The 25,987-nt window shown below is 43.3% G+C and overlaps 1 protein-coding gene and 1 pseudogene across 2 annotated transcripts in view; both read right to left on the bottom strand.

The window, feature by feature from the left end:
- Positions 1–25,987, bottom strand: part of GRID2 (glutamate ionotropic receptor delta type subunit 2) — a 997,958-nt gene that overhangs the window by 800,906 nt on the left and 171,065 nt on the right. The window lies entirely within an intron of this gene.
- On the bottom strand, positions 15,935–16,054 carry LOC136656644 (5S ribosomal RNA; annotated as a pseudogene).

Genomic DNA, 25,987 nt, shown 5'->3' with positions numbered 1-25,987 from the left:
TTTGTGTCTTAGCTAATGATGTTCGGTGAAGGAGCAGAGACAGCAGCAAAGTATCTTTTTCCTTTCCTGGCTGGTGGCACTTAAAAATTCCCCAGATGTTCTGCCCCCAGACAGTGTTGGGCACTGGGAAAGCTCAACATTTTAAAATGAAGTTGGCTGGCTTAGCAAGGAAGAGGGTGCTCCACTGTGCTGCTCCCCTTTAATATCACCTGGTAAGGCTGATTGGGAGGTGGTGGAAGCAGGGGAGGGAGTAGCTGGAACACATGCACACACACTCACTGAAACAGAAGTGGGAGTGTGCTGCAGGGGGGCCCTGGTGCTTTCTGTCCAGGGGCCTCCATGATGTTTGCACCACTCTGGCCTCAGGGGGTAAAAGGAAATGAGGGTTGAGATAGTTGGTGACAGGAATATTTTGGCTAGGGCCGGCCTTAGGAGCTGTGGGGCTAACGTGGCTTCATGGGGCCCCCTACCTACCCTGACACAGCAGATGAACTCAGGGCTGATAGCACCTGCCACAAAGTGCAGCACCACACAGAAGAAGGTGGCAGTGACATGATGACATCACCACCAACTGCTTCTATAAGGCCCAATTTGGGCCAAACAGACAGGGGCTGGTAGGTTCACAAGAGCAGACCTTCCACTCACTTCACCAGACTCCTGAACAGCAAGGACCCAGTTGTGGCAGCACGCAATCTGCTCACCACCCCAGCGCAGAGGGCCCTGAAGAATGGGGCCCAGTCCAGCAGAATAGGGTAGAGTGGCTTAAAGCTGGACCTGACTTTTGGCCATTGTCAATGCCACCAACAGCTCTGCCTGGAGGAGCCTCAGTGCTGTAAACTTCCTTCTTCCTCTCATCCAAGGCCTCAATAAGCCAAGTGGGAAATAAGGAAATTCACCCTCAAAAAGAAGGAAGTCCTTTATAATTGATGTTTCGGGAGCAATGAAGATTATGAACGAAATCACTGATGTCTAAAGCCAGAGGGAACTTTGTTTTCCTTCTTTGCCAGTGTAACTCTCTCTCCCCCCCCCCACTTTTAAAACAAATAGGCAGGCCTGAGGTTAAAAAAAAAAGAGCAAAACACTAAATCAGCTGAGATTGGATTTCTTCACATTTGCCTTCAGGGTTTATCTGCAAAGGAGTTGCCACTTCATGCCTACCGGGTGGCTATGTAAAGGAGCCAGCTCGAAAGTGCACTCAACCCTCAATCACAATGACCGCTATCAAATGGCAGGAAAATATAAGCCGCCAGATTTTTGGCCAACACAGACTTGAAGGGAGACTGAAATTGTACCCCACAGGGAATGCCGATCAAAGCAAGGGGATGACAATGTCGCCCAGCTGTACAGGAAAGCCACCATATCCATTCACTATCAGTCACACAGAGTGTATCACATTGCTCTTTAATCCCTTGACATCACCAGAAAAGTCAGGTGTTTACACCTCCCTGGGTTGTACCCATGATGCAGATAAAAGACAGATCAATTATATGTTGAACTGCAGACTCAAAACAAGAACAGAGGGGGGAAAAGTGATGGAAAAGAAAAAGTGTTGAGACAATCTACAGACAGAAAGAACAAATATTTATACATACACAAGGGCCTATACAGAGCACAGTGTGCGCTGCACTGCACTAGTCTACACTGCTTCTTTACTTAGGACCCAGTCCTATCCAACTTTCCAGCACTGATGCAGCTGCAATGCAGACCCAAAGTAAGGGAACAAACATTCCCTTACTTTGAAGAGGCCTCCACTACTGTCTCCATGCCTCAGATGCAGTGCATGCCCTGTTGGCGAGGCTGCCTCAGCGTTGAAAAGCTGGATAGGATTGGGCCCTTAGATCAGTACCCCTTTGGCCAAAAATACTAAACAAATGAAAATGACCAAACGGATTGATTCACTTACCTCAAATTAATTTAGACAGATTAACTGTCAATTAACAAACAGAGACAAATTTCTACCCCACCTTTCCTTTGCCTAAGCAAATGCCCAAGCAGGCTTAGCATCCCTGAAACTATTCAAGACAAACACAGGCCTTGCTTGTTCGCAGGTTGTGAAAACAGGAGAGCAGGTGAAATTTGCATATTATTAAAATTAAAAAAACAAACAAATAATAAAATTAATAATAATTTCACCTGTTTCTGGCACAAATTTGGTGTGCATGCTGACACACACACACACACACACACACACACACACACACACACAGAGAGAGAGAACACAAGACCACAACTTTTTTAAAGCTACTAAGGGCTCAATCCTATTCAACTTCCCAGCGTTGATGCAGCCATACCAAGGGAGCATGCACTATGTTCTGTGGTGGTGGAGGCAGTCATGGAGGCCTCCTCAAGGTAAAGGACTGCTGCATAACATTTATGCAGTTATGGTACCATCCTATTGGTGCCTAATGCCACTGGGATGAGTATCCCAATGGTGTCAGGCACTTGGACCAGGGAATGAGGCAGTTTTGGTTGCAGTGACACATGCTGAAAGCTACCCCCTTCTGGGTCTCATCCCTCAACTCATGCGCACGTAGACTTGAACCGCTGATCTTTTTGGCCAAAGCAAGAAACGGAAGGGGGGACTAGATGGGCCTCAGGAATGGGCCTCTACTGCTCTAAGTATTTACTGCATGCAAAGAACAAAGTGGTTAAAAATTATTTAAATAAATCAATCAAATGTGTCTCTTTTTTAATTTTTTTTTTAAATTTTGTTTAATTTTTCCAAAAACAAAAATAACAAACACACATAACAACACATAATACAATACATGAAAACAATATTAGAGGGTGCAAGATATCATACATCACTATAACTAATAAATCATTACATATTTCCTAATCCAGTTCCTCTTTTATGTTAGCCTCTTAATATCATTTATCATTTATCTTTCATATCATATCATATATATCGTATATATAATACATACATCTAAATACCCTATCTTATACTTCTACAACTTTATTTTCAACCAAGCATAAAATAATTTTCATTACTCAGTCTATATCGGTTTCACTGTTGATCCAAGCTCTCTAAAAATCTGTCAATTTCCGTCACATTCATTATTTTCTCTATTAATTCATCTTTCATTGGGGTCTTCATGTTTTCCAGTATCTAGCATATAAAGTTCACAACAATTAATATCATAATCCAATATCTAACATACTAAATTCTAACAACTTTTAATATTCTAATAATTACATATATCATTTCTCTATAACATCCAAAATTAATATATCCTCATGACTAAATACATAAACATATACGTAAACATCCAAAACAATATCTCCTAAAATTAATTCTAATTCATTAAAATTATCCTCTAAAATTCTAACATCTATTAATATCAAGCTGACTAAAATTTTTATACATATTACATATTACCTATAAAGCTTATATAGCTTCTCATTGATATCTAATAAGTTTTAATTTATAACATACAAAATTAACACATTACTGTCTTTTTATCTATTCCCTTGTCTCCAACCTAAATTTTCAAAGGTCTGCCAAATTTCTTCTCTTCTCTAGACTTTAACCTTCCATCTTTTTTTTCTAATAAATTTCACATGAATTCCTCTTAACAGATCACGGTTTAATGTACCCGCTCTTCTTGCTAAATCAACATCTTGATGAGTCATCTCCTTCACTTGATCATTCCAATCTATGTCAGTTGGTTGAAGTATTTCTTCTTCCTTCACTTGATCAATCCAATCTGCATCAGTTAGTCGAAATATTTCTTCTCCTTTCTGGTCTGGTGACTTTTGAGTCTTTATCTTCCAAGCTATCTCCATTAACATTGTCTCTTTCAATTGTTTGTTTTGTCCTGTCTCTAGTGTATTGGATTTATCTTCCATTTCTTTGCTCTTTAGTTGATCCTCTCCTGTTTGTTGCATATTAGACTCATTTGTCTGTTGAATTAAGATTTCCAGGCTAATTTGGATTTGTAAATATTGATTTGCTTATTGCTTTCCCATTTCCAGTACTTTTTCCATAATCCTTTGTTTTTTTCTCATGTGATTCGGATATAACATCTTTAAGTTGCACACTATGATCATTTAGTTGTGTAGTTAACGCATCCAAACTAGCTTGAACCCACATATATTGATTTGTATGTTGCTGTCCCATCACCACTAATTTATCTATATTGTCTTGTATTGTCTGCTTCCCTTCTTTCCCTTTTGGTTCCTCTTGTGTTAGTTTTCTCAAGCTGGACTCCGGGGCATTAGAGTTCCTAACTTTCGCTCCTTTTCCTGTCTTTCTTCCTTCTTATATCTTCTTTTTTCTTAATCCACTTGTCAAGTCCTGTTCTTGTCCTTGTAGTGTCTTTTTTAGTCCACTAGATGTCCCTGATGTTCTTATTTCTGTTGTTTATATCTTATTTCTGTTATTTATATTTGTTTCTATGTCAACCGCATTCCTTTTCAGGAGATAATCAAAGGAATGTAAACAATCAACCACTTTTGCAAAACAAAAAAAAATGCAGGTCTCCAGCCGCTCTCCACAGGAACTCCACAAGCTCTCCACAGGAAAACGAAACTGAACACTCCACAACAATAATTGTATTCCAGGACGGTTAATTTGTAATCCAACAAATTTTAGATTTATAAAGTTAGAGTTATGCACTCATATTTCCATAACAAGCTTGGCAGATCTCCTCCAAAGCTTCTTCTCACACCAACAAACAAATAAGCAGAGAAAGTCGCCTCCTCCTAACTCTTCTCCCAGGAGAGGAAAAGTTTGCCCCTCCTGCTCCTTCTCTCAGGCAAAAGCTTAATCAGGTAGTCAATTAGTCAATTAATGCCAGACACACACAATGGAACAACACTCACTTGCTTCTTTCAACTTCCTTCCCTGCTTGGAGCCTTTGGCTTAATTTCAACACTGAATCCACTCCATCACCAACATCGATGGCTGGGTTCCCCTGGAGAAAAAACAGTCCCTAGCTGGACCCTTCTTCTCCGAAACGGTACACCATCTGTAGGATCAAGGCCTCTCCTGACCACTGATCCTTAGATCTCACCAGACCCACAATTTTGGGAAGAAAGAGCGTGCTTTCCAAGAGCTTTCCAGGAGCTCAGAAAAACATGACTACCCAGCCACCTCAGGGTCCCCCCTTCAATCAGATGTGTCTCCTGACAGCAGCTTAGGCCAGGGCCTCGGAGAGGAATTTTATCAGGGGGTACAGAGTTTCTTTTGGGCCCCTTCCCAAAGAGGGAAGGGTGAAACAGAATGGGGGGTGGCAATAGGGGCAAAACAGGCAGGGGAAAAGTGGCAACAGCTGGAATAGTCTTGCGAGTCTTGCCAATGCAGACCTCAGGTCTGCCTGCCTGCCTGGTGTTGGCAGCTAGATACAGTAATATGGAAAACATACGTAAGTCTCTCTGAAATCTTTCAAATATAGAAAATCATTGCAGGAGATTAGTATCATTGTATTTAGGCTCACACTAGAATGGAAAGTGTCCTGTGTACACCAAAACTGACTTATGCAGTAGCTACAGTCCTGCAGCTGTGTAGCTGAGCTCCTATACACTCCTTCACAGTTAGCAAATCCACAGGCCAAAGAGTTACTGTAGCAGGTCAGTCTCCTCCCGGATGTGACACTGTTAAGGAATGTATGCAATTTTGGGCCTGGTGTGTATGGCTTGTGGCAGTAGTCGTGACCATGTGCCCACGATATTGCCCCCAGCATTCTGCATGGGCAGTGAGATTGGAGAAAGTAAGCTCCCAGGAGCTTTCTGGGCCCCATCCTTTGGCTCCTGGGCCCACTTTCTGACTCTGGGCCTAGGTACAAATTACCCCCTTTATCCCCCTCTCCTAGCCCTGGTTCAGGCCTCCACAGCTAGACCTACCGCATACTTCTGAGTCCTGGATTAAAGATGGTTAATACACTCACTTCAGATCATCCAAGTATTAAACATGTTTCAAAAATATTTAAATTCTAATCTGGAGCAGATGGAAAGGAGACAAATGGATCTCCATTTGCCTGAATGGGCTTTGTCCTTATGGCAAGCTAAGTGCTACCATTTTCCTCAATATAACATACATCTGAGAATGACTCACTCTCTTCTCTTGACAGAAGGTTTAGGACAAAATTATACAAATCAGTGCCCATCCACAGTGAGCACTCAACCCTGGATTAAATTCCATATGTTCTCCCCAGGATTCTCTTTCAAAATATTAACTGAAGCAATAGGGTCTCTGAAGAACTAACATCAAGATCTTCTGAACAGCTGAACAGAACACAGTTAGGAAGAAAACTCCAAGTTTCTAAGCATCAAAGGAGTGCAACTGTGAAACAGCTTCTCCAAGGACTCATGGCAGTAGGAAATCTCAGTGGTCTCATTATTAAAAACATTTACAGTGCATTCAACTTTTCAACAATTTGTTTTGAAGTTCAACAAAAAAGTATTGTGTGCTGGGATCATCATCTCCATCCCAAAGACACATCCAGAGGTCACCTTTCAATTTTTGTGGAACAGCTGGGCAAAACTCCCACAAACTTCCCTAAAGTCTTGATCATAAAGCCCAGTGGGTGACCCTTTAGTCAGTGACAATTGTGGCAGCCTAGCCTACCTCACAGGATTGTTGTGAAGATAAAATAGAAAAGGCAGAAGGGTACTTAAAGCACTCTGAGCTCTCTGGAGGAAGGGCTTGAACTGTCGGTCTGAATGTCATCATTTGCTTCCATCAACCTGGATGGAAAAGATGCCTCACAGTCTTGTGACCTTCTGTTTCCTTGCCATTTTCTTCTACTTAGTTTCTAACTGATTTGCATAACTTGCTCCCCTCCAGCAATGACAGACCATTGCTAATCCAATTAACACACTTCTGCTTAAACCTCACTGCTACAAGAACAGTAGTATTTGCTCACAAATAGGAGTTCCATCAAATCATCTTGGATTTTCATTTCCCAAACAATATTTTCCCATTTGCAATCTTCCAACGGGTGGGGGAAGGTTAGTTTTCCCAACAGTGCTTTTGGATCAGTTCCACTTCATATCAAGAATTTTGACCCGCACCCCACTTCTGCACTCTCCAAATGTTTTTGTTTTCAACTCCATTTCAGGGAAGTATTCTATTTTGACTTGGCAATAAAATCAAAATAGGAGTAAGCATTTCCTTATCATCTCATAATGTACATCTCAAACTGAGACAGAAGACAAAGAAAAAGGAATTTCCCAGCACCCATATCTTGATTAATGCTATAATTCTTATTCTCACACCTACCTGGGAATAAGCCCCATTTATTATAATGAGAATTACTTCTGAGTAGACACGAATAGCACATTGGATTTCCAACTTTCCAGCACATTGGCATGGCTGCACTGATACTGAAAAATTGGATAGGATTGGGCCCTTAGTTTCCTTCACTTATTTGTATATGGCTTATAAACAAAGAGGTTTAAAAAAGGCATTTTCATAAGAAGGATATAAGAACCACCCCACTGGAACAGGCCAAAGACCCATCTGGTCAAGCTTCCTGTATCTCACAGTGCTCCACCAGACGCTTCAGGGAGCACACAAAACAACAAGAGACCTGCATCTTGGTGCCACTCCTTGCATCTGGCATTCTGAAGTAGTCTACTTCTGAAATTAGGATGCACATACGCATCATGGCTTGTAACCTGTGATGGACTTCTCCAGAAATCTGTTCAATCCCCTTTTAACAGCATCAAGGCCAGATGCCATCACCACATCATAGCAAGGAGTTCCACAGACAAATTACAAGCTGGTTAAAAAAAACTTTTTTTGTCTGTTCTAACTCTCCTGACACTCAATTTTAATGGATGTCCTCTGGTTCTGCTGGTGAGTGAGAAGAAAAAGAAATCTGCCTATCCACTCTCTCCATCCCCTGCAAAATTTCCTGTCCCAAAGAACTTACACTCTAAAAGAGACACAGGGAAACAACAGAGAAAGAGGAGGAAAGCGGCAAAATAGATAAATGGAGAATATGCAAATTACACACCCACTCCCACAGCTATATAGAGAATTGGGTGGAAGAAGGATGCCTCTCATGTCATGAATGAAGAGACAACGCCAAAAAGAAATCATTCCTTTGGTGTCACCCCTGCCTAGAGTTAGTCCACCACTGATGGCCTGCTGCTCACATCAAGTTTGGGGAAAACCTACCCACTTGGAAATGGCCTCGAATGCTAGTTCTTTCTTTCCTTTTTTCCTTCTTTCTTTCTTCTGGGTGGGGAACCAAACTGTGCAAACTGTGTTGCATGAAACTAAATTCAAAACCTTTGGAGACCCTCTCCCTAGTACCTTGAACACACTATCAAACAGCATCCCAGGGACCAGGGAGTCTGGAAAAAATTGTTTTCCCTGATTTTCTTGTGCCTGAAATGCTGTTCGTTTCCAAGAAACCCGATGTCCACATTAAGTGTTCCACCACTCTATAAAAACAATATTTCTCAAGTTACCCAGCACCTGGACTATTTCCAGTGCAAGAGAGGGGGCAACTGACTTGAAATTACAATTGAGCAGAAAAGAATTCTTTGAGAGTTGCCATTCAATTTGAAATACAACTGACTATCATTAGCTGGGTATGTTCATGTTCTGAGTTAAGTAGAAATCAAGCTTCAACAGCCTTACTATCTGTTCTTCATGTTGCTGTCCTTAGTAATGCAGGGAGACTATGCCATGCTGTTAAATGTCAGCTTTCTTGACATTCTTTGTAGAAACTTGTCAAACTCTGTCTATTACAGGGGATGACATGTTATGAACTAGACAGCTATGCTGGACTGGCTAGCACCATAGCTGGAGCAAACTACCTCTTCAACTGTGCCACGATGCTTCACAGCAATGGCCCCTGCCCGCCGTATATTTTTTGCTGAAGACAGGAAGAAAATCTCTCTCAGTTACATATCATGCTGCCTCCATCATCAGTGTCCTGGTTTGCCAAGGTCAATATTGCCTTTCATTGATTGTCAGCTGCTCTTGGTGGCTTGAGACAGGGGTCTCCTCCAACCTTGCTCTGAATAGCAGCAATTGAACTTGGGGCTTTTCAAATACTCTACCAATGACAACAATTCCTCTTCCTGCAATCAACAAACAGTGAATGCATGAAGCTGCCTTCCACTGAGTCAGAATAAAGGACATCATGGCAGAGGAATTAAACAACAGCCAAAGACAAATGTTTCATCCCTGGCATTTCCAAGCAAGGTTAAGACCCCTGTGTGGAGAGCTGTTAAAAATCAGTGTCAACAATAGTGACTGAAATGAACCCTCTGGTCTGACTCATGATAAAAGCAAAAGCCAAGTGGTCTAATACCCCCTGCACCTTCCCTTCCTTTTCCCCTCTTTCTTCCACCTTCCTGAGGATACTACGTCCTTCTCTTTCCCCATCACCTTCTCTCTCACTTCTCTCCTTTTTACCTGCTACATCTGCTTGGTTTCTTCATCTCTTGCTCTTTCCATCCACATTCTTTTCCTCATCTCTGCTATTTCCTTCCTCCTTTTCTCTCTCTCTCTGTGTGTGTGTGTGTGTGTGTGTGTGTGTGTGTGTGTGTGTGTGTGTAAATCTTCCAACCCTCATTGTGGCCCTGTCCCCTTGCAATGCCATCAGCTGGTCTGGGGAAGGATGATAATGTCATCACCTCACACCTTGCAACAAACCCTCACAGCTGAAATACTGGGCAGGCCAGACATCAGAACCCCCCCCCCACACACACACACACACACACACTCAGGTACTTCTACAAGCAATACGAAACCCATTTATATCTGCTCAAACTTTCTTGACATGTTGCATTGCAAATACATTTATGCATTATTGGTTAATTGCTTTTTAACTTGTACTACATGAAATGCTGCTACTGAAAATCACAAAAAATCTTTATTATTAAAGATTAGTTATTATTAGTATTAACACTATTTATATACCGCTTTTCAACTAAAAGTTCACAAAGCGGTTTACAGAGAAAAATCAAATAACTAATGGCTCCCTGTCCCAAAAGGGCTCACAATCTAAAAAGATGCAAAAAGAACACCAGCAGACAGGCACTAGAAAAGACACTGCTGGGGTGAGGTGGGCCAGTTACTCTCCCCCTGCTAAAAAGAGGAGCACCCACTTGAAAGCCTCTTACCCAATTAGCAGGGGTAAACTTTATTAGCAGGGGTAAACAACTTTATTGAAGTTGTATAGAGTGAACGCTTGTCTTTTGCTGTTATACTGAATCAGATCATTGGTTCATGTAGGCCAGTATTATTGACATTATTGAATCTGAGACCTTCTGCATATAGCGAATGTGTAGTACCACAGATATATGGGCTTCCATCCCAAATACTCAATGCAAGGGCAGTGGGGGGGGGGGGCATTATCATAAGAACATAAGAACAGCCCCACTGGATCAGGCCATAGGCCCATCTAGTCCAGCTTCCTGTATCTCACAGCAGCACACCAAATACCCCAGGGAGCACACCAGATGACAACATCATCAGAGAATGATGACATGGGATGTGAAGCTAATCCATACACTCCTGTTGTACCGCTACCTGGGTTCAGGCTGCATGCCTGAATAATTTTCTGTCATACACGATGCAGAGAAATAACTACCTACCCCAAGCAGAGGCTGAATGTAACGAGGTAAGGTAGGAACACTGGATCATGCAGAGACACAGTGGACAGTCTTGAGTGTGATACTTTACAGGCTCCTTTAATTGAATAACATAACTCTTTTCACACTAGACCACCCTGGTAGCAGCAGTAGAAAGCAACAGGTATCCTTGTGTCAGTTGTGCATTCCAAATTTTAAGAATTTCAGGGGAGTCACTGGACAGAAGCGATACTATTGTCCAGACTTCTCATGGTTGACTCCAGGGCAAGACAGGATGACTAAATGCTTATCTTGTGTGAATTTCAGTGAACTATTCCTAAACTTTCTTCATTGAGTATCTTTTACACTATCAGTTGAACACTTCAATAATTCTATGACGTTCATTTTTTGACAGCCCAATTCTATTTCCTCCACCCCGCCCCCTGCACAAGGTGCAGCTGTGCCAAAAACAGGTGCATTATATCCCAGTAGAGCAGTGGTTCTCACCCTTTTTAGCCTGGGACCCACTTCTGAGAATGACAATTTGTCTGGGACCCACTGGAAGTGATGTCATCAACCTGGAAGTTATGTCATAGCCGGAAATGACATCATCAAACAGGAAGTGACATCACTATGATGTCAGAACTTGAAGTGATGACATCAAGCAGGAAGTTCTTGCCTAGGAACTCAAACTGTAAATGACAAGTGAAAGTATTCCAGCTCCAATTCTCCCTGTCCTCACTACTATTGCTATCAAGCAAAAATAATAAAAATAAAACAACATCTGGAACAAAATATTTGTGTATTTACTACTGTTTTATTTCCGTCTTTATTTACAAAATCTCTAGCTACTTAAACCGCTTTGTGAACTTTTTGTTGAAAAGCAGTATATAAATAATAATGTTAATAATGTTAATAATGTTAATAATAATAATAATAATAATAATAATTCTTGTATTATGCTTGATACTAACTAACACTGCTGTGGATGTTGATACTGTGCTCAGCACTGGTCAAAAGCAAGTGCAGCCTACTCATGCACCTCAATACAGTAAGTAGCTTGAGCTTTTGTTAATGAAGGAAATAAGAACAGTAGTATCCCCCTCAGAAGGAAGATAAGGAGAGACATCTCCCCTCACCTCCCCCTCTCAGCTGCTCGCCTAAGCATGCCTACTCAGAATTAACTCCCATTATTGGCAATGGGTTTACTCCCAGGTAAGCAATGGGGCGTATTCCCCCACATGCCAGGCTTGCCCCCCTCCCCCCCCCCAGCTGCTCTCTTGGCAGCCAGGCAACCAGGGATCCCCTCTCACCCCAGCAAAGTTGTAAAAGAGAGGATGTGGTAGCCGGGGCAGGAAAGGATTGCGGCTTCCAGAGAGGGAGAGATGATGCACAGGAGGAGACTCCTGCAAAGAGCCCTAGAAACAGTGCTGGGAGAGAGGGGGCAGCAGTACCATAAGGGGTGCAAATGGCAGTGGGGTGGTGGCAGCGGCGATACTGCTTTCAAGGCAGGCTCACAAGAGGGGAGATCACGTGGGTCTGCCCCAGTCCAGGTGGGGGGGAAGCGGCTCTGTCTTGCAACCCCGAGGCAGCTCATCCAGGCAGCTGAGCTGACAGAGGTTGGAGGGGAGAAGCCTGGCTGGCTCTTCCCCCTGTCCTTCTTTGCCTGCACTTGGCAATTTGCCCCCCCCCAAGCCTCTGAGTGCAGAGGAAGGTCCAGCTGGAAGGCAGCAGCACGCTGCTTTCTTTGCACACGTGCAAGCCGCTCTTAGTTACTTTGCAATGCCGGGAAGTTTAAAATGGCGACGCCCAGGCTTGCCCACTTCCAAAATGGCACCACCCAGGTCTTTTGCCATCTTCCAAGATGGCAGCCGTCACCTTCTCGCGACCCGCCCGAAATTGCATCGCGACCCACCAAGTGGGTCCCGACCCACAGTTTGAGAACCACTGCAGTAGGGGGTTGGATCAGGAGGCTTCAGAGGCAAATGGTGATTTAAATGACAATGAGACCTGCAATCTTGCTAGCACAAGTCCAAGGAGAGAAGAGGGGCGGGAGGCTGCAGAAAAGGGGGATATGATCCAGCACAGGCCATTGTCACTGGATCCACCTTCTCCTGTAGCATTCCTGCCCCCTGCTTATGCACCCTCCCTGCCTAGTTTTGCCCCTTCCCCACCCCACCCTATTCCTCCCAGGCTCAGCTCCTCAGCCAAGAGCAGGATGCCCCAAGAACGCCAAGCATTTCTCCTGTTCGCTCCATAATGATTTGTTCTTCTGTGCTTCAAAATCAAACCAGCATACCTTCCTCTTTGTCATCAGAGACTGGGGAGGGGGATGCAAGGTTCATATCCTAGGAACCAGATGTCAATATATGACATGCTTGAGAAAATTCAAAAAATGCACTGATATACATGTGGTCAAAAAGAGGAGAGAGTGACTAAAACAGTGAGGACAGACAGGGTACCAGGCACTCAAAAATAACTCAGGCATCAATTTAGCTGAATGTGCAGCTAAATACTCTCCTCTTTCATTAAGCCAACAAACCGCATGATCTACAATCAGGCCCTGCTCTGTCACAACATGAATGTGCTTATTATGAAAGGAAGCAGGAGAGAAAGCAATTTTAACCAGGTTATGTAATTTTCTGTTGCTATTTCAACCACATAAAATATTAAAATATAGTCAGGCCTGGTTAACCTATGCTTTGGTTATCCAAACATCTCTGCATCGGAAAGGCTTGTATTATAACCAGGGTGGTGACCTAGGATGCCTGCTGTTGGGTTATTTTAATTCAGATGAGCACGTACAAAAGGATTTTTTTCCCCAAGACCTGATCATAAATCTGAGTCAAGTTAACAAGATCTACTCGGCAATTATGTTTGATACATTTTCATATTATCGTGTACGGGAAAAGGTTACTTATGAATTTCACTGGTGGCATGAGTACAGCAAGGTTATAAACTCTGAAGATCAAATTAAAAACATTTATGCATGAGATTTACAGCAACTGTCACATTGCTCTTGACTCTTTTTACTCATTTATCCTTCCACGGATATCTATCCAGCTTAAAAAAGGACACATAGCAAAGTCACCATTAGCAAAACTGGCTATATCAATCCAAGGCCTCTCACATTCTCTCCACATCAACAGAACACAAGGCAAATAGAATCCCTGTTTATCTGAATACATTTGCAGGCCGCAGGCAGGGTTGGCAGTACAGTTGGGGCCTGTTTGGACTTGGACCAATGGTCCATAGTACTGAAACAGTAAGAGTTTGCTGGTGCTGCTGCCATTGGAATCTAGGACCCAGGTCACTGGGAAGCTGTAGGAAGCAGCAGCAAGCATTCTTCTCCTGGTGTCATTTTGTAATTCCTGGATGTTCTACCCTTGGGAATTGGATCTAGAACTGGAAGATCCAGGTTCAAATTCCCACTCAGCCATGATGCTTCCTCAGTGACCTTGGGCCAGTCACTGTCTCTTAGCTTCACCTACCTGACAGGGTTGTTGTGAGAACAAAAGGGGGGGAGGAACAATGTGCAGCACCCTGAGTTCCTTGGAGAAGGGCAGTATAAAAATCTGAAAAATAAATAAATATATATAAAGTGCCAGGCTTCTAGGAAGTGTAAAATACTGCTGGGGCAAAAAGAGGTTGGTTTACTGCTGCCACAGCTCTTCACTGCCTTCCTATAAGACAGTCAAGGGGTTCAGAGCCCAATGAGGACCTTACTGGGAGGTGGAGGGCAGGTAGAAGCAAGAGGAATGAGCTTTCCACTGCACTGCTACTCAACAGCAGCAAAGAAGAACTCCCACTCATCCATTAACCAGTTAGCTTTCCTGGCTGCGAACCACTGATGGTACTAACAAGTTCTGCTTCCTTGGCATAGTGGGGGGTATAACTCTCCCTCACACCCTTTTCAGAGTGGGTTCACTCATGGAGCGCAAAACAGGACATCTACAATTGCAAACAGGACATCTTTATTTTAATTTCATGTTTGTCAAAGGACACAAGCCTGGTTACTTGTGGAGAGTAACATTTTTAATACTAAAAGCCACCAAGCTGGGAGGTTTCTATAGATTGGAGAGCTTCAGTTAATTGCTTGCACTGCAGCTTTCTGTGGTTGTGTTTGCAATTTATCTATGTGTGTAATCTAGACACGCTCTTGGGCTGGCACAAGTCCCTTGTACTGGCCCGGTGGTATCACAAAAGTTTCATACGGCACCACCACGGGAATAAGGAGGCCAAATCTGAACTTGCTGCACCAACGGAAGAATGAGCTCATGCCAGCTGAGTCAGGCTGGCATGGGGGTCTGGGGAGGGTGGGGGAGGGTGGAATGAGGGGGTTCCAGGGTGGGGGGCAGGCAGAAGGCGGGCCAGTGGGAGGACCGGGCTGGGGGGGATGGGACCAGGATCCAGAACTTAGGTAGAACCAGATCTGAGCAGCCCAGTGTAAGGCTGGGCCTCCTCGGGGAAGGGATAATCCCCTTCCAAGGAGGCTGAACCTTACACTGGGTTGCTTTGATCTGTGCTACCTAAAGAGGTTATGCAGATCTGAGTAGCCCCATGGGACAGTTGCAATGTGATAAGGGATAAGGGGTAAGTGGAATTAATTCCTCTTACTCTGAGTTGCACTGCAACCCAGCTCAGCCCTGCTCTGGATGCAGCATAGGCCAACTGGACTGGTTCCTCTAGGGCAGATTAGGATTGAGCTACCCATCTCTATCCAAGTGTCATTTAGCACCTCAGTGTAGCAAAAATTCAAAAATGAACTATTTCTCTGATAAGTAAAAGATTGGTTAAAAAAATCCAGATTATGGAAGAAGGGATTCTTCCCCTTGTGTTAAATACTTCTTTTCTGTAAACGCAGAAAAAGGTTTAATGAAATTTCTGGTTATGGGAACTTAATTTTAAAATCCTGCTTACAGAAATCTGCAAAGTTCTTGAGAGTACAGTTCAATCTCTAGCATCGTTGACTTTTCGGCAACTGAATAACCTTTCATCTTCAAATAAAAATAAGCCTGCAGAGGTTACTCCTTTAGATTACAGCTGAATTAACAGTTTGGCTGTGCAGAATATTAAAAGGAAAAGAAAACTTTTTTGGCTCTCATTTCAGGCAGATAGTTTGCCACAAAGCCAACTAGTGTGGCCATCATGACATTTGAACCAAGGACTTCTAGACCTCAGTCACACATAGGCAGAAAAGAATATGGAAGGATGGATGAGAAAATGGCAACACTTACCACTATCAACAGGCTGTCGTTCTCACTGAGCACTCTATCAACATATTGATTTTGCAGGACCCATGGTTTTAAGCAAATAACTGAACCAAAACTATATATCTACACGATCTTAGCCAAATACTGGTTGGCAACCTTCAGTCTCGGAAGACTATGGTATAAGCCTACAGCACCTGGTATTCCCCGGCAGTTTCCCATCCAAGTACTAACCAGGCCTGACCCTGCTTAGCTTCCGAGATCAGACGAGATCAGGCATGTGCAGGGTAACAGTTGCTGTCAAATACTACATGTAACCTAAATGAATTGTTAAATCAATATGGATGGTTCAGTCGGTACTTTAACTACATGAATCTATCAAAATAAATAACACTGAAAAAAGAAGTTTCTTCTCAACCCAAATTTCACATGGGGCATCAACAGTTTCACTTCTAGGAAATTTAGCCAAGTATCATTCCAGGTTTTTTTTAGCTTATAGTTACTCAACACCCAATCTCAGTTATTGGTATTATACTCTGAACAAACAAGCTGAAGGTGGAAAGTTTCCACAGAAGAAGAAGAAGAAAAAAAAGAGGTCACCCTAACCATACATGTAGCAGCCAAGTCTCATTTTCTTCCCATTGCACCATTAACAAGGGAAAAGATGTGTTTTGACACAATAAGTGATCCAAGACAATCATCCTCCACTATGACAGATAAGATCTATCTCTCCTAGTCCTGTGAGGTTGATGGTTCACACGAAAAGTAATAGTTGAAAGGTTTGTTCACATGCATCCATTTGGAAGGGGAGAAAAAGTTGACATACATCCACATGCTAGGGGTAATTCAATTACATTCCCCAGTAAGGTTTAAAACTTTAAGCAAATTCAGAAGACTGTGGAAATGTCTTTTGTAAAAACAATTTCCTTAAAAAGTATATATAATGATGTAATTAGGTAACACATTAAAAACTAGAGTCTGAATGCACTTAACTCCTGGTCTGTTATTTACAATAGTAGCATAAATCACAAAGAACCCAGATGGATGTTTTGCCCAAGGCTGCCATTATTCTGTTTCAGCTAGCACTGATCTGTGGTTGCTGCCAATGTTATTGGAAAGATTTGCTGTAAATATTCACAAAATTATAAGCCATGATTCAAAGATCCTTACAGCAGTAAGCACACAAGCAGCTGTATGCTGTATACATACTTTGCACACACCCCATACCAAAGAACTTCACTATCTGTTGACAAAATCAATCACCTGTTGAGAAATGGATAGGAGAGGAAAGACGACTATTACCTCCTCCAACATCTGTCAAAGTCCCTGGTTAGCAACACAAACCATGTTTTGAATCAAACATAGAAAACCTTCAAAGTCACAAACCACCTCAACCCATAGGAATCTGCTCATCTGTGAACATCCTCTGGTGAGGCTCTCCTGTGTAGGTACCATTGAGTGTACTTCAGGAATACAACTAGTGATGGCATACAAGAGGTTTCTTTTTTCAATCTTTTGATAGAATCTCCACTACCTTTCTTTTCATGTTCCATCAGCACATGAAAACTCACATCTTTAGAAAACCATTTTAGTCTTGGGTTTGCTCTGTTTTTAATCTTAACGTCATTGCAGTGTTATTTTTGCTGCTTGTTGATGATGATGATGCAATATTTATGACATTGTTTTTCAATTCATACCAAATGACATATAGGCAATTACTTGAAAATACACAGAAAAGGGAACACAAACATATTCAGGTAAGCTATATTTAGTCTTAACTGTTTTCTAAGCCACTTCAGAGAACACCGGTGCTCAAACTTCTCAGCAGTGACAAGTACCTCTGAATCTTTTCTTTTTATTATTTATTTATTTTGTTAAACAGAGGCTTATAGCTTTTTGTCCTACCTTTTCTACAGCAAACACTTCCCTACTGTGAAGGACGAGGGATGCGTGATTTAAGGAGGAGACTACAGCTCAGTGGTATTGCATACAAGGAGTCTCTGGTTCTCACTTGCTGCTCTCTGTGTGCCTTGATAAGGTTGGGAAAATTCTGTTCTGAAACTCTGGAATGTGGCTGCCAGTCAGTGGAGAGGATACTGAGCTTGATGCAGTGGGGTAGCTATAGGGGGTGGAATGGTAAATACTGCAGGCACCATGATGTGCTGTGTAACCTGCCTCTCCCATTTGCCATCAAAGCTATTCCAGGCAGCGAAGGCAACACTCAGGCATGCTTGCACATTGGCATTGCCATGGCTCTGACAGCAAGTGGGGGGCCACTTAGACTGCATGTTATGGCACCTGCAGTATTTACCATGCAGGCCCTCCATAGCTACGCCACTGGCTAGATGACCATAGGTCTGATTCCATATAAGGCTGCTTTAATATCCACAGAACCCCACGTCAGTGTAGGCAAACAACCTTTCCATTCCATTTCTAAGGTTTCAAATTCATTGCACTCTCTGGTCTTGCAGAAAACTTTTATTCAGGCAGGTAAAAACACAGCAGAGTGCCAGGATAGGATGGAGCAACCAGGGAGAATCCCTTCATATGTGCCCTGTGTTTATTTTATGTTGGAAGAGTGCTGCTCAAAAAGTCCCTTTGAGAAGCCGTAGCAAGGTCATGATGGAAGGGAAAGCAGAAGGCTGACTCTAAAGTCCAGGAGACCTGTGCATCAGAAGGCTTCAGAGGTCAGAACTTGTTTCTTGAATAGGTCAGGTCATTTCTGTTCATTATACTTTTATAAATTCATCTTTGCTGCTGGTTGGGGAGATCTAAGTTATAGGTTATGCCAGTGGTTCTCACACATTTAGCACTGAGACCCACTTTTTAGAATGAAAATCTTTCAGGACCCACCAGAAGTCATGACCTTCTATCATGACCAGAAGTGACATCAATAAGCAGGAACATTTTTAACAATTCTAGGCTGCAATACTACCCAAGATTAAGTCCCATTGACTATCATTGTTAAAAGAATATACATATTAGCTTGTTAAAAGTACAGGTCTGTAACATTTCCCTAAATGCAGTCACATACCATGGTAACATCAAGTCTACTATATTAAAAATAAAATATTGAAATGAATGGGGACCCACCTGAAATTGGCTCGCGACCCACCTAGCGGGTCCTGACTCACAGTTTGAGAAACACTGGGTTATACAGTCCTCTGGTAACAACACCTAGTTCTTCTGAGATTATTGCCAGGCTGGATTCCCATCTGCCTAAAGTGACATCATTGCAGGACATGGCCCTGGGGAGAGACATGTTCTGAATGGTGTACTTTCACTTTACATTTCCATGAATGGCAAAAGAGAAGGGAAAAAAAAACAGCTTGGTCCTTGAATATTTATGTCTATGTGGATCACACAAGGGGTTCATGTCTCATACAATGAAACTTTGAAAAGCAAGCAGTCACTCTGTTTTTATGTCTGCATTCCAACAAGCTGTATAGGATTGTCAGAAATTAGATTCAAAACAGTCAACAGTCAAACACAATGTATTTAAATGTAGGACTGAACTCTTCAACCCAGTTCTTCTCAGAGGTTTGCATGTTGCTTCCACCACAGGCAACATCAGTTTCACTTAGCAAACCAGGGTGAATATCTGCAGTTTAATTTAATCCCTAGGTACTTGCATTTAGCACAAAAATTTGCAAGATGGAGGTAATGAAGCAGCAGGGAATTCCACTTAACGGATGTTTTTTCACCCATAGCTATACTTTCATCTACCAGAACAATCTTTAAAATGCTTTGATGGCCAATCTTAGGAACTTATGGGCTGTTCAAAAAGTGGCCTGTTCAGCCCCCCCCCCCCCCGAAAACCAGTTGCAAGTTGAAAAAAGAAAAATATCATGAACAACAATGAAGGCCATGAAACAACAATATTTTTTTTCCTGAAAATATTTGTTCACATCAATGAACACTGGTGAGATTAACTTTTTTCCCAACCCACTACTTTCCAAATCACCCTCTCCATGCTCCTTCCCCCCTACTGAATTCTAAACTAATCTAATCATATCTCATTTGACTTCTCCTGAATCTGCCCCTTAGGAGTTGTCAATTCAAATTTCGTCCTAGGCAAAATTTCAATGACCACTTTGCTCTCAAAATTAAATTGGGTATAAAATGAATAAATTGGTCTATACTGCCCCTTCAATCTCACCAAAGCAAAACACCAATTTCCAAAGCAGGCATCATATATTTCTGGCTAAAAATCCCTAAAATTTTCTGAGGTTGTCCTGCTCAGGTGCAGATCCTGTTAGCAAGAAGGCACAGAAACCACAATGAAGGGGGAAAGAGTTTCCAAATGGAGAAGATAAACAAGCTCCAGGTTGACAACTGAAAACCGCCCTAGGAAGAAGAAATTAATACACAGACAATATGAGTAGGCCTAGGAATAACAGTTCAATCTTCTGCAGGGCCTATGGCAGCAGATCTCATGATTGCCGCTATCATGTGCACCAGAGCTGCTGGCACAAATGGCTAGAGGTTTTGCAAACCCAGCAGAGGCTCTCAGACACCCACCACAGCACCCACCACAGCAAATGGTGGCAGTAAGGGAGAAAGTAGGGGGAGGATCAGGGTGGAGATTGGGCTGAGTAGGGGGAGGATCTCGGTGGCAGCAGTGCACACCAAGAAACTTTGCCCCCTTCTTGGCCCAGACCCACCCACTGAGTTTCCTAGGAGAAACAGTGTTTCTAGGTGTGCAGTGTGACTAGATGTGTCACACTGCACACCTAGTGTGTCAACAGTGTGACTAGGTGGGTCACAAGCCAATTTCAGGTGGGTCCCCATTCATTTCAATGTGTACTTTATTTTTAATCTATCAGACTTGATGCTACCATGGTATATGACTGCATTTGGGGAAATGTTACAGATCTGTACTTTTAACAGGCTGCTTTGTACAGTGTAGGTGAACGTCACTTAGTAGCATTCCAACCAGTGACGGCCTGCATATGCTACAGACAGGGGGTCCCTGCCCCCCTCCTCCCCAAAGCCTCTGAAGCTGAGGGGCTGGAGGCTTTTCTGAGCTCCACAGAGGCTCAGAATGGCTGAAACAGCTGAAAAATGCGACTTTGAGTTTCCTTGGGAAACCAGAATTGGTGTTTTTTTCTCCTTATAAGGCATTCAGGGACCTGGGGAAGCCCCCAGACCTTTGAATGCCTTATAAGACGTAAAAAAGTCACTTCTAGTTTCCCAATGGAAACTGGAAGTTGTGTCTTTTTGGCTATTTCAGCCATTCTGAGCCTCGCAGTGGCAGCATGCACATGCATGCTGTCTGTGGGGCTCAGAAAAGCCTCCAGTGGTGAGGGGAGTGCAGCTCCTCTCAGCATCAGAGGCTTCATTTAATGTCAAGCCTTGCTTGATGATGCGGGTGGCAGTTTGCACCCCTGTCGTTAAGCGATGCATGATTGCATATGCTTTTAACAATGACACTCAAAGGGCTTACTCCCAGGTAACTGTTTAGAAACATATAGGGCTATATGGGTGCATAAAGGGTCTGTTGAATAGTTGGAACTCTTCGAAAGTATTGTTTATCATGGCCACAGGTCAGCACCGTCTCCTTGAGTTTCAGAAGATGAAATACAATGTGGTGGCAGCAGATGGTCTGCTGAGGACTTGAAGAACGGAAAATCTTAATGAATGTGCAATTATCTACCTGCTAAGGAAGTGTGTATAAAAGTATGAGACTTAAGATGTATGAAATTACACACGGGATGGACATAGTAAACAAGGGGTTGTTTTTTCACTCTCACATAACACCAAAACCAAGGGACAGCCACTAAAATTGAGTGGGGTGGGGAAGAGTTAAAGCAGACAAAAGAAGAGTTTTCCTTACCCAGCATGTAATTCATTTGTGGAACTTCTTGCCACAGGATGTGGTGGTGGCACCCGGCCTAGATGCCTTTCAAAGGGGATTGAACAGATTTATGGAGGAGAAGTCCTTCACAGGTTACAAGCCATGATGTCTATATGAAACCTCGGGTTTTTTGAAATGGGATATCTCTGAATGCCAGATGCAAGGGAGTGGCAACAGGATACAGGTATCTTGTTGTATGCTCCCACAGGTATCTGCTGGGCTACTGTGTGATACAGGAAGCCAGACTACGTGGGTTCTTGCCCTGATCCAGCAGGGTTCTTCTTATGTTCTTAAGTGACATGAGCTAGGAGAAGGAAGGGAAAGATATAAAAGAGCTGCCACAATCAACTGAGCAGAGGCGATCACTAAGATCATGGGTTCCTTTGGGGAGACAGACAGACAGACAGACAGAAAGACAGAAAATAAGTAAATAAAATCTGCACAAACGCATGTGAGCATGCTTGGGTCTTGCTTGCAGTTTGCTACTATTCTATTCCTGATCCTGTGTAAGGGCAGAATAATGAAAAACACCCCCCCCCCCCAAACAGGGCATCCTAGATTAGCAGGCATCTTCCTTTCTAGAAGCACCATGGAATTTCACCAGAAGCAACATTCCTAGGTGAATTTCATGGGACCTGCAAAACATTCAAGTAACTACAAGGAAAGAAAAGGAGTTTCAATAAGACCAATTCAGGTAGCCAGTCAAGATCTTGCTTCGGGTCTCATCTGCAGATCATCAACACTGGATGTTCAAAAGAGTGAGCAAACATTGCAGGAGACAAGATGACTAAATCCTGAGGCTAGAGATGCTTAAAGAAAAATTGAAAATTCCTGCTCAGAACATGTGAGAAACTTCAAGGGAACGAAACGTTTCATTAAGATGAGCAAAATCACTCAGGGATGTTCCACGCATCCCTATTCATTCAGTCACTTTCCCCAATCAATAGCATATTCTGAAAGAAACTTAACATTAAAGAATATGTTTAAATTCTGAATTCATTAAACATTAAATTCTGAATGCGCAGAATTTACAGTGCATCATCTGTATGCAAAAAGGGGTCAGAGAAATGTCAGCTATGTGCGGCTAAAAAGATGGATATTTGTTTCTTTCATTAATCCTGGTGTTTGACCTGCGTGTTGACTTTCATGTGAAGATCCAGAAAGCATATATTTGATCTTGTAAAGGTCATGCAGGTTCTCAAATTGATTTGGAAATTTAAAATAGTATATTAGTGCATTTCATTGTGACAATCTGTAATCTTTATGACTGATGTGGCACTTTAAAAGTCACTAAGAATATCTAATGGGACTAAAAATATCTATCAGGACTTGATGACAAGAGAAAAGCTTATAAACTGTCATCTGATTTTCGTGGGCTTTTACTTACACTTCCTCCCAAACTTATGTGCGGAAAAAGATAAAATAGATACAATGCACCAAGATACTAAACGTGAGCTTCCTGCCTCAACAGTACTATAATTCTGCCACATGCTGTGTGAATGCCGGCTAGGGAATAGAATTTCAGTAGCCTTTCAAGGCCCAATCCTACCCCCAGTCACCGTGCTGAAGTACAGCAGCGCTGAAAAGCTTGCCACTGTATCCTGTGGGTCAGGGAAGCAGCTAGGGGTCTCCTTGGGGTAAGGGAACATCAGTTCCCTTACCCTAAGGGAGTCCCAGCAGACCCAATGATGGGTCTACTAAGAGCTGTGCCAGCTATTTACCTGGTGCAGAACTGAGGAGACCCATGTCAGGCCCAGAGGATTGGGAGGGGGGGGATAGGTCTTGGCAGCAGCCTCCGCTACCATCCCCACCCCCCTGCTGGGCCTGAACTACTCCCAGGCCAGGCTACTCTCTGCCAAGTTTGCCCCCTCCCTGCCTTCTCCAAACTCTTCCCCCACCCAGGGCACCTTCTAGCCACTCGATGGTATACTTACCACTGTGCGCTCCTGCTGTTCCTCCCACCAGCATGAAGGCCCAGCACCAACTGGTGTGGCCTCCCCCCCCCCCGATGCCTCTCCCCTCCTGGCTGCCACAATGTGCCACCAGCCATTCCTGGGACAGCATGTGAACCACCAGCACTGCTTCGGCATAGGATTAGGCTGTGTGAATGCTCCCATCTTAATCCCATTCATTCCACTGATTGTGGAATCCAAAGTCAGTGAAACAAGAAGCTGAATACTTTTCTTGTCATTGATACAGCCACTAGCAATGGCAAGCTACAGTATTGGCCAGTTATTTATTATTACTTTAAAAAATCATGTACCATACCACTGCTTTAACTGTGTGCTGCAGTATATTCCCCCAAAACCACTATAAACAATCCCCCCCCCCCAAATACTACAAATATCTAAGACAGCCATTTTCATCTAGTGTGTCATGAATGGTCTGCAGGTGTGCCATGGGAGTTTAGGGGAGGGTCATTTATTATTAGGGCATTGGGAGATGCGAGCCCCCCACCAACAGCATGGTGTGCCTTGTCAGTTGTCAAAAAACAGATGGCGTGCCTTGACAATTTTAGTACTTTCTCAGTGTGCCATGAGACAAAAAAGGTTGAAAATCACTTCTCTAAGAAGTCACACACAATGCAAACCCAAAATGTCCAGCCACTTCCAACACTCTCAACCTTTGTTTTTCATATAGGGCAGGTCTCAGCCTTGTCTCACCCTCTTCTGTTTCTCACTGAGCAGGACATCTGCCCCTCTCCAATCACAGGAACATATGGAATTGCCTTATATTGAATCAAACAACTGGTCCACCTAGCTCAGTAGTATCTACACCTACTAGCAATAGCTCATCAGGGTTTCAGGCAGGTGTGTTTTCCAGTGCCCCCGGAAGATGCCAAAGATAGTACCCAAGACCTTCTGCATACAAAGCATACCAAGTTATGGTCCCTCCCCCAAAATGCATACTCCAAAGGATGGATGGTCATGATTTTTCTGTTTACGGAGAGTCCTTATACATGGATCCTTATCTGCAGCTTCAGTTATCGCAGGTTGGGTCTGCAGGATCCCCTCCACATGCACCCCCTCCGGAGGCAAGGGGAGCTGACATATGATGGGTGAATACTGGATGCCAGTTAGGTAATATAATTTTAGGGTCAATTCTTCCCTTGGCCACCTTGCTACAGTACAGTTGCACTGAAAAGGGCACCACTGTATCCTGCAGGATTGAGGAAGCAGCCGGATGCCTCTGTGGGGTAAGGAAACATTGGGAACATCACTTCCCAGACCTCCCAGTGCCTTATAAGGCATTAAAAACATCACTTACAGTTTCTCTGTGAAACTGAAAGTCATGTGTTTTGAGCTTCTGAGGTCAGTCTGACCGTGGCAGAGGCCATGGATGGATGTCCATGGCCTCTGCTGAGCTCAGAGGCCCTTCCAGAGGGGAGAGGAGCCAGGCTCCCCTCGTCTCCAGAGGATACAGACCTCAGGGGCAGACATTTGCCTGTATCCACAGTTTCAGCTATCCATGGGGGCTCCAGAACAGAACCCCTGCGGATAAGGGGGCACACCTGTATACTGATTCCATTGAATACCTGTTTCTTGCCATTTCTTTTCCCTTGCAGACTTGGTAAAACCAGGCCTACTACAACTTACTTCCATGTGCCTTCACTAGGTATTCATACCCCCATCTACTAAGATTCCACACCTAGTAGAAGCTGAGTGTAGCTCAAGGTATTACCAGCCTCCGTTGCTCTGATAAGCATCAAAACGGTCTTAAGATGCTGCATTAAGAGAATAATGGCTCCAAGAAGGGAGGAGGTTTGGCAGTAGCAGTGGACACTGAATCCTAGTCCCCTTCCTGGACACGATCCCACGGCCCAGACCCAGGCAAAGCTGTACCGGTTATTTTGCTAGCACAGGTCCGAGTAGACTCCTTGAGTAGACTCCTCCATGTGTTGGAATGAATGTTCCCTTACCCAGAGGAGACATCCTGAACTGTCACCTCCCAAAGGATGCAATGCAAGCTGTTTTAGCACAGGTACCAGTATAGGATTAGGCTGTGAGACCATTAATTTTCCTATCCCACTATGCCTGGCAGAGGCTCTTTCAGGTTTGAAGCAAAGGCCATTCCTAATTCCAACACTGAGATGATTTCAAATGAAGCTGCCACAGAGGTACCCCAGAATTTCCTGCATGGAAGACATGTTCTCCATCACCATCCTATAGGCCCTCCTCATGCGGCAGTGCAAGCTGCTGTGCAAGAACCAGGGTTGGCTCCCAGTGATAAATCTCTCACATCAATCCACAAGTCAGATTCTTCTGAAGAAGTTACAGTGGGAACTGGGTATTACTTAGAGGTTAACCTGAGTTGTGCTTCCTTTTGGCACTGGCTCTTAATTATTCATGGATGGTGGTCGCTTTTTCCCAGTCTTTTTCAT

The sequence above is a fragment of the Tiliqua scincoides genome, chromosome 6 (assembly GCF_035046505.1).
Source record: "Tiliqua scincoides isolate rTilSci1 chromosome 6, rTilSci1.hap2, whole genome shotgun sequence".
Lineage (NCBI taxonomy): Eukaryota > Metazoa > Chordata > Lepidosauria > Squamata > Scincidae > Tiliqua > Tiliqua scincoides.
Note: the sequence above shows the minus strand (reverse complement) of the source record. Positions and strands in the feature narration are given on the sequence as shown.